A 10,000-nucleotide genomic window follows, 5' to 3' on the forward strand; every position below is an offset into this window, starting at 1 on the left:
CTTTCCCCGGAGGGAGGCCGCGTCTAGAGTCGACGCGCAGAGCGGGGAGGAGCAAGCTGCCCATAGCGGTCTCTCGACCGGGCAGGGGCCGTCCCCAGGCGCGTCCGAAGTTCCAATCGATCAGGCTAAACACCCCTCGCGTCGACGGCCCGGGAGGAGGGGGTGCGCTCCTCTCGGGCCCCGGGGGTGGGCAACCCGGAGGCGCCCGTCACACGGAGATCCGTTACCTTGTCCGAGCGGGGGCGTTTGTCCCCTCCTCGACAAAACCCCGAAGGCCCGTTTTAGGACCGTCTTGGCACCGACGGAAGCTCCGTCGCGCCCACCGATTCCGTCTCGCCCCGGGCACGAAGCGCCCTCCCGGGTGACCGGCCCGGGAGGCGGGCCGTCCTGGTAAACTCTTTCGACTTCACGTTTAGGGACTCTGTCCCTTTTTTCCGGAGGGGGGCCTTTTCCTCCAGAGCGCCCTGGTTACCGCCTGCCTGCCGACCCCAGACGACGCATCCTCCCCAGGATGTCGGAAACCGATACCGAGCAACGCTCTTTTTTTGGTCCGTCACCTTGTCCGAGCGGGGCTCTCGTCCCCTTCCTCGACAAAACCCCGAAGGCCCGTTTTAGGACCGTCTCGGCACCGACGGGTGCTCCGTTCACGCCCACCGATACCGTCTCGCCCCGGGTCCGAGGCACCCACCCAGGTCACCGGCCATGGAGACGGGCCGGCCCTGGGGAACTCTTTCGACTTCACGTTTACGGACTCTGTCCTTTTTTTCCGGAGGGGGGCCTTTTCCTCCAGAGCGCCCTGGTGACCGCCTGCCTGCCTGCCTGCCGACCCCAGATGACGCACCCCCCCCCCCAGGATGTCAGAAACCGATACCGAGCTCCGTTTTTTAGCCCGTCGCCTTGTCCGATTGGGGCGCTCGTCCCCTTCCTCGACAAAACCCCGAAGGCCCGTCTTAGGACCACCTCGGCACCGACGGGGGCTCCGCCAGGCAGACGTATTCGCTCGTGCCCGAACACGAGGCGCTCTCCCCGGTCGCCAGCCGGGGGAGGTTCGTTAGCATTGGGAATCTCGTTCGTACGCAACAGCACGGACACTCGCCGTTTACCCAGACCGACCGTTCGACAAGCATATGCCTGGGGTGCACTTTTTCCATAAAACCAGCCTGTCTTTTTCTGGAGGTCTCGTACTTCCAGAGCTCCGACGGGGGCGTAATCTGGATTTTATATGCCCACCCAGAGCGAGTCTGAGTGGGACTCACGACGGTCTGATCAATGGTAGGGGGTGCTCTGTGTTTCGCACCACCACACTTGCCCTCTTCCATACAGCCCCGAAGGCCCGTTTTAGGACCGTCTTCCCTCCAGGTGGAGCTCCAGGGGGTGTCGGGTGAATCTGACTCTGGCCCAGGACGGGCCACCCTCCCTGGGCTGGCCAGGGAGGTCTGAGGGCATGGAGCTTTGGAACCACACCACGTCAGTGGACTTAGTCTATTTTTTTTCCCCAAGCTTTGGCACCAGAGCCGGACCACACCATGTGCGCTGGGCTCGTGCCCAGGAAAGATGCACCCTGCCTGGGGTTTCACTTTTTCCATAAAACCAGCCTGTCTTTTCCTGGAGGTCTCGTACTTCCAGAGCTCCGACGGGGCGTAGTCTGGATCTTATATGCCCACCCGGAGCGAGTCTGAGTGGGACTCACGACGGTCTGATCAATGGTAGGGGGGGTGCTCCGTGTTTTGCACCACCACACTTGCCCTCTTCCATACAGCCCCGAAGGCCCGTTTTAGGACCGTCTCCCCTCCAGGTGGAGCTCCAGGGGGTGTCGGGCGAATCTGACTCTGGCCCAGGACGGGCCACCCTCCCTGGGCTGGCCAGGGAGGTCTGAGGGCATGGAGCTTTGGAACCACACCACGTCATTGGACTTAGTCGATTTTTCTCAGAGCCGGACCCCCCCGCCATGTGCGCTGGGCTCGTGCCCAGGAAAGATGCACCCTACCTGGGGTGCACTTTACATAAAACCAGCCTGTCTTTTCCTGGAGGTCTCGTACTTCCAGAGCTCCGACGGGGCGTAGTCTGGATTTTATATGCCCACCCAGAGTGAGTCTGAGTGGGACTCACGACGGTCTGATCGCTGGTAGGGGTCCTCTGTGTTTGCCACCACCACGCTTCCCCTCTCTCATACATCCCCGAAGGCCCGTTTTAGGACCGTCTTCCCTCCAGGTGGAGCTCCAGGGGGTGTCGGGCGAATCTGACTCTGGCCCAGGACGGGCCACCCTCCCTGGGCTGGCCAGGGAGGTCTGAGGGCATGGAGCTTTGGAACCACACCACGTCATTGGACTTAGTCGATTTTTCTCAGAGCCGGACCCCCCGCCATGTGCGCTGGGCTCGTGCCCAGGAAAGATGCACCCTACCTGGGGTGCACTTTACATAAAACCAGCCTGTCTTTTCCTGGAGGTCTCGTACTTCCAGAGCTCCGACGGGGCGTAGTCTGGATTTTATATGCCCACCCAGAGTGAGTCTGAGTGGGACTCACGACGGTCTGATCGCTGGTAGGGGTCCTCTGTGTTTGCCACCACCACGCTTCCCCTCTCTCATACATCCCCGAAGGCCCGTTTTAGGACCGTCTTCGCTCCAGGTGGAGCTCCAGGGGTGGCGGGCAAATCTGAATCTGGCCCAGGACGGGCCACCCTCCCTGGGCTGGCCAGGGAGGTCTGAGGGCATGGAGCTTTGGAACCACACCACGTTATTGGACTTTGTCTATTTTTTTCCCCCAAACTTTGGCACCAGAGCCGGACCACCACACCATGTGCGCTGGGCTCGTGCCCAGGAAAAGATGCACCCTGCCTGGGGTGCACTTTTCAGAAAACCAGCCTGTCTTTTCCTGGAGGTCTCGTAACTTCCAGAGCTCCAGCGCGGCGTAATCTGGATTTTTTACATGCCCACCCAGAGTGACTCTGAGTGGGACTCACGACGGTCTGATCGCTGGTAGGGGTCCTCTGTGTTTGCCACCACCACGCTTCCCCTCTCTCATACATCCCCGAAGGCCCGTTTTAGGACCGTCTTCGCTCCAGGTGGAGCTCCAGGGGTGGCGGGCGAATCTGAATCTGGCCCAGGACGGGCCACCCTCCCTGGGCTGGCCAGGGAGGTCTGAGGGCATGGAGGTTTGGAGCCACCCCACATTTTTTGTACTTTGTCGTTTTTCGAGATCTGGGCTTCAGAGTCGAGCCCAGGCTCCGTTTCAAGGTGGGCATTGGGCTTCGTTCTTGCCCAGGAGACCCGCACCCTGCCTGGGATGCACTTTTCAGAGAAACCGGGCCGCCTTTTCCCGGAGGTTTTCGTGTTTTTCAGAGCTCCACCACAGCAGAGATTGAATCCTCTTCCCCAGCCAGAGTGCACCCTCTCTGGCTTGGGTGAGTGCCTTGAGTGCCCTGGAGGTCCGAACAGACAGCACGTTTATGGACTCTGTCTATTTTTCAAATTCGACTCCAGAGTCAAGCCGGCCAGGGGCTCTCTGAAGGCCCCTCTCTCCCTCATCCTCTACAAGAGCCCCAGGGTCCGTTTTAGGACCGTCTTCGCTCCAGGCGGAGCTCCAGGGGTGGCGGGGGAAATCTGAGTCTGGCCCAGGACGGGCCACCCTCCCTGGGCTGGCCAGGGAGGTCTGAGGGCATGGAGGTTTGGAGCCACCGCACCTTTTTTGGACTCTGTCGTTTTTCGAGATCTGGACTTCAGAGTCGAGCCCAGGCTCCGTTTCAAGGTGGGCATCGGGCTTTATTCGTGCCCATGAGACCCGCACCCTGCCTGGGATGCACTTTTCAGAGAAACCGGGCCGTCTTTTCCCTGGAGGTTTTCGTGTTTTTCAGAGCTCCACCACAGCAGAGATTGAATCTGCTTCCCCAGCCAGAGTGCACCCTCTCTGGCTTGGGTGAGTGGTGCCTTGAGTGGCCAGGGCCAACATCACCCACGGGCATCGGGCTTTATTCGTGCCCATGAGACCCGCACCCTGCCTGGGATGCACTTTTCAGAGAAACCGGGCCGTCTTTTCCCTGGAGGTTTTCGCGTTTTTCCAGAGCTCCACCACAGCAGAGATTGAATCTGCTTCCCCAGCCAGAGTGCACCCTCTCTGGCTTGGGTGAGTGGTGCCTTGAGTGGCCAGGGCCAACATCACCCACGGGGCATCGGGCTTTATTCGTGCCCAGGAGACCCGCACCCTGCCTGGGATGCACTTTTCAGAGAAACCGGGCCGTCTTTTCCTGGAGGTTTCGCGTTTTTCCAGAGCTCCACCACAGCAGAGATTGAATCTGCTTCCCCAGCCAGAGTGCACCCTCTCTGGCTTGGGTGAGTGCCTTGAGTGGCCAGGGCCAACATCACCCACGGGGCATCGGGCTTTATTCGTGCCCAGGAGACCCGCACCCTGCCTGGGATGCACTTTTCAGAGAAACCGGGCCGTCTTTTCCTGGAGGTTTCGCGTTTTTCCAGAGCTCCACCACAGCAGAGATTGAATCTGCTTCCCCAGCCAGAGTGCACCCTCTCTGGCTTGGGTGAGTGCCTTGAGTGGCCAGGGCCAACATCACCCACGGGGCATCGGGCTTTATTCGTGCCCAGGAGACCCGCACCCTGCCTGGGATGCACTTTTCAGAGAAACCGGGCCGTCTTTTCCCTGGAGGTTTTCGTGTTTTTCAGAGCTCCACCACAGCAGAGATTGAATCTGCTTCCCCAGCCAGAGTGCACCCTCTCTGGCTTGGGTGAGTGGTGCCTTGAGTGGCCAGGGCCAACATCACCCACGGGGCATCGGGCTTTATTCGTGCCCAGGAGACCCGCACCCTGCCTGGGATGCACTTTTCAGAGAAACCGGGCCGTCTTTTCCTGGAGGTTTCGCGTTTTTCCAGAGCTCCACCACAGCAGAGATTGAATCTGCTTCCCCAGCCAGAGTGCACCCTCTCTGGCTTGGGTGAGTGCCTTGAGTGGCCAGGGCCAACATCACCCACGGGGCATCGGGCTTTATTCGTGCCCAGGAGACCCGCACCCTGCCTGGGATGCACTTTTCAGAGAAACCGGGCCGTCTTTTCCCTGGAGGTTTTCGTGTTTTTCAGAGCTCCACCACAGCAGAGATTGAATCTGCTTCCCCAGCCAGAGTGCACCCTCTCTGGCTTGGGTGAGTGGTGCCTTGAGTGGCCAGGGCCAACATCACCCACGGGGCATCGGGCTTTATTCGTGCCCAGGAGACCCGCACCCTGCCTGGGATAGCAGATCGGTTTGTGTGAGTTCTGGTTGTGTGAGCGTTACCCTTCTACATCACCCCCATGGCCCGTTTTAGGACCGTCTCGGCTCCGGGCGGACAGCCGGGGGGCAGGGGGCGAATCTGCCTCCGGCCCGGGTCGGAGCACCCTCCCCGGGGCCGTGCGTGGAGACCCGTCGCGCCCGGAGCTCCCGTGCAACCCCACGTTTTGGACTTGGGTTTTGGAGCGAGCGAGCGGGGTCGAAACCCCGGGGGCCGAGCCGCCACGGAGCCCCCGAGCCCCGGGGACGAAGCCCCGGGAGCGAGGTCCCTCCGTGGAGGCGCGAGCCCCCGGAGCCCGGCCGCCCGCCCGGGGAGGAGAGCGCACGCTCCCCTACCCCTCAAAACCCACGTGGCTGGTTGCAGCAGACCCTGTGCACCGGAGGTTCCTCCAGGAGCGCGGGGCTGGGCGCTCCAAGCCCAAGTCATACAGGCAACCATGCCTCCCCGGGACTCCCCCTGCGAGCGGCGGCTGTTTGAAGGACGGTAACCCCACCGCACGGGGCTTCAAACGACCGTAGCTCGCCGAAGGCGGCTCCGATCGACGCCAAATTTTTGTCGGCTGGAGAACGGGACGAGACCTTTCGAATGAGACCGCCCCCAGCCCCGTGGGCCCCCGGGGGCCCGAGATACGGGCCCCCAAAGCGCCCCGGAAGCGGAAAAACGCAAATATCTCGCCGAAAAGTCGACGTGCCCGGCCGAGGCCGGGCTCATTCGAACCGTCTCGCCGAGCTGAACGCGTCCATATGCGTTTCGTCGTTTTTGGTCGAGTATTCGCGGAGATATCGGCCGAAAACCCTCGGCCGCGCTCTGAAATGGCGCCCGCCGATGACGTCACGATCCCGGGAGAAAATCGCCCGTATCTCCGCGACGCGAAGGCCCAGAGAGCTCAAATTTGGGTGGCGAGGTCCCACGGGGGCCCTCGCTCGAACCAGGGCGGCGGCGGGCCCCGGGGACGCCCCCTACCGGATCGCCGTTCGCCGGGACCCCCGACTTTGAACGGCTATAACTCGGGGACCCGGGCGAGTTGGACCTCGTGGGTGGGCTCTTTCGAAAGGCCCCGTCCGGCACTACGGTCGATTCGAGTTTGGGGAAGATTGGCCCAGGGGTTCGCGAGATATAAGCCAAAAACGCCGCGCCTTTGACCGGGCCTAACTCCCTGACCCCGAGGCCCCCGGGGACGCGGGTGGCCTCTTTGGATAGGGCCCCTCGAGGCCTTGGGAAGACCCGAGTTTGAAATTTTTTCGCCCGGCCGTCTTCGAGATATCGGCGAAAAACGGAATCTTCCCGTCTTGTGGGTGTGGGTGTCTCCGGGGGGCGGGGGGACTTCCAGGACCCCGGGGGGGGCCACCTGGCCGTGCCCGAGGACGGTGCACCTCCCTGGGTGTGCCGTCAGAGCCTCCGGGGCCCCCGGAAGTCCCCGCCCACTGCACGTTTTCGGACTTTGAGGGATTTTCGGGCCCCGAATTCGAACGCCCGTAGCTCGGGGACCCGGCGGCCCAGAGACACCGGACTCGGGTCAAGTGTGGCGTCCCGGCGGGCCCCTCGCAAAGAGCCCGCCCCCGAGCTCCGGGGCCCCCGGGTCCCGGAGAAAAGGGGCCCGACGTGTCGGGGGGGCGCCTGGGAAGGAAAGGTCCCAGGGGCCCGGGGGAGGCGGGGTCCGAGAGGGCCCGTGGGGAGCCCCCGACACCCGAAAGGGCGAGCCGCTGGGACCTCCCCTCTCCGAGATACGGGCCGTTTTCTCCGAAAGTCGCCCGCGCGTAACGGGGCCCATCTCGGGACCGGGAGGTCCCAGCGGCTCGCGGCGGCGGGTGCGGGGCCCGCTCTCGGGGACCTTGCTCCTCCCGCCGTCCCGAGCCACGGGGACCTTCCGGTCCCGAGATACGGCCACTTCCTGTCCAGCTTTGACCGGGTGTAACTCGAAAAGTAAGCCGAGTTGGGGCTCCACACTCGGGGGTATTGGGGGCCTCTAGGAGGGCCCCCCACGCCGGGTGTATGGGGCCCCAACTCGGCTTGGTTCCGGAGATATGGCCCTTTAAAGTTTCAACTTTGACCGGGTGTAACTCGAAAAGTAAGCCGAGTTGGGGCTCCACACTCGGGGGTATTGGGGGCCTCTAGGAGGGCCCCCCACGCCGGGTGTATGGGGCCCCAACTCGGCTTGGTTCCGGAGATATGGCCCTTTAAAGTTTCAACTTTGACCGGGTGTAACTCGAAAAGTAAGCCGAGTTGGGGCTCCACACTCGGGGGTATTGGGGGCCTCTAGGAGGGCCCCCCACGCCGGGTGTATGGGGCCCCAACTCGGCTTGGTTCCGGAGATATGGCCCTTTAAAGTTTCAACTTTGACCGGCTGTAACTCGAAAAGTAAGCCGAGTTGGGGCTCCACACTCGGGGGTATTGGGGGCCTCTAGGAGGGCCCCCCACGCCGGGTGTATGGGGCCCCAACTCGGCTTGGTTCCGGAGATATGGCCCTTTAAAGTTTCAACTTTGACCGGCTGTAACTCGAAAAGTAAGCCGAGTTGGGGCTCCACACTCGGGGGTATTGGGGGCCTCTAGGAGGGCCCCCCACGCCGGGTGTATGGGGCCCCAACTCGGCTTGGTTCCGGAGATATGGCCCTTTAAAGTTTCAACTTTGACCGGCTGTAACTCGAAAAGTAAGCCGAGTTGGGGCTCCACACTCGGGGGTATTGGGGGCCTCTAGGAGGGCCCCCCACGCCGGGTGTATGGGGCCCCAACTCGGCTTGGTTCCGGAGATATGCCCGTTTGAAGTTGCAACTTCTACCCAGTCTAATAATCCCAAAATAATAATTAAATAAAAAAAAAAAATAATAATAAAAATAAAAATAAGCCGAGTTGGGGCTCCACACTCTGGGCCTGGGGGGCACCACTAGGAGATCCCCCTGTGCCCAGAGCGTGGAGCCCCGAATCGGCTTTCCACACCACTCACACCGGTTTCTGACTACCTTAAGAGAGTCATTGTTAGTCGCGCAGTTTACCCGACTCTGGGAACCGGGGCTTTGGGCTTGGGGGAGACCCACCGCTCGCCCCCTAACACGTCGGGGGGGACCAGGGGGCACCCGCCTGGACCCCCTCAGCCCCACTTCGGAGAACCAGAACGCTGGCCAGGGACCCCCACGGCGGTTGAAGTTTGAACTTCTACCCGGTGCATCCCGAAAAATTGAAAAAAATAAAATAAAATAAGATTAAAATAATAATAATAATAATAATAATAATAATTTTTAAAAAATAAGCCGAGTTGGGGCTCCACACTCTGGGCCTGGGGTGGACCACTAGGAGATCCCCCTGTGCCCAGAGCATGGAGCCCCAACTCGGCTTTCCACACCACTCACACCGGTTCCTGCCTACCTTAAGAGAGTCAAAGTTACTCCCGCAGTTTACCCGACTCTGGGAACCGGGGCTTTGGGCTTGGGGGAGACCCACCGCTCGCCCCCTAACACGTCGGGGGGACCAGGGGGCACCCGCCTGGACCACCTCCTGCCCGACTCGGAGAACCAGAGCTCTGGCCAGGGACCCCCGCGGCGGTTGAAGTTTGAACTTCTACCCGGTGCATCCCGAAAAATTGAAAAAATAAAATAAGATAAAAAAAAATAAATAAAATAATAATAATTTTAAAAAAAATAAGCCGAGTTGGGGCTCCACACTCTGGGCCTGGGGTGGACCACTAGGAGATCCCCCTGTGCCCAGAGCATGGAGCCCCAACTCGGCTTTCCACACCACTCACACCGGTTCCTGCCTACCTTAAGAGAGTCAAAGTTACTCCCGCAGTTTACCCGACTCTGGGAACCGGGGCTTTGGGCTTGGGGGAGACCCACCGCTTGCCCCCTAACACGTCGGGGGGACCAGGGGGCACCCGCCTGGACCACCTCCTGCCCGACTCGGAGAACCAGAGCTCTGGCCAGGGACCCCCACCGCCGTACCCCCTCCTGCCCGACTCGGAGAACCAGAGCTCTGGCCAGGGACCCCCACCGCCGTACCCACTCCTGCCCGACTCGGAGAACCAGAGCCCTGGGCAGGGACCCCCACCGCCGTACACCCTCCTGCCCGACTCGGAGAACCAGAGCCCTGGGCAGGGACCCCCACCGCCGTACCCCCTCCTGCCCGACTCGGAGAACCAGAGCCCTGGGCAGGGTCCCCCACCGCCGTACCCCCTCCTGCCCGACTCGGAGAACCAGAGCCCTGGGCAGGGACCCCCACCGCCGTACACCCTCCTGCCCGACTCGGAGAACCAGAGCCCTGGGCAGGGACCCCCACCGCCGTACCCCCTCCTGCCCGACTCGGAGAACCAGAGCCCTGGGCAGGGACCCCCACCGCCGTACACCCTCCTGCCCGACTCGGAGAACCAGAGCCCTGGGCAGGGACCCCCACCGCCGTACACCCCTCTGCCCGACTCGGAGAACCAGAGCCCTGGGCAGGGACCCCCACCGCCGTACACCCCTCTGCCCGACTCGGAGAACCAGAGCTACAGCAAAGCCCTGGCCTCCACCCTCACCCGAGCACCGGCCGGACCCGGGGGTCCCACACTTAAGCCCGGGCATTACTGTCCCAGCCAGCCCGCGCGCCGAAAGAACCGAGCCACTGGTAACCCAAAATCGACTTAGGTTTTGGCCGGGTATTTTGCTTCCCCCGGTTCCCTAGGGCCGAGTGCCTCCGGCCTCTGCCCGACTCGGAGATCCAGAGCTCCGGGCAGGGACCCCCACGGCGGTCCACCCTCCGTCC

This window comes from Pimephales promelas, chromosome 2 (assembly GCF_988280905.1).
Source record: "Pimephales promelas chromosome 2, fPimPro1.hap1.1, whole genome shotgun sequence".
NCBI classification, from domain to species: domain Eukaryota; kingdom Metazoa; phylum Chordata; class Actinopteri; order Cypriniformes; family Leuciscidae; genus Pimephales; species Pimephales promelas.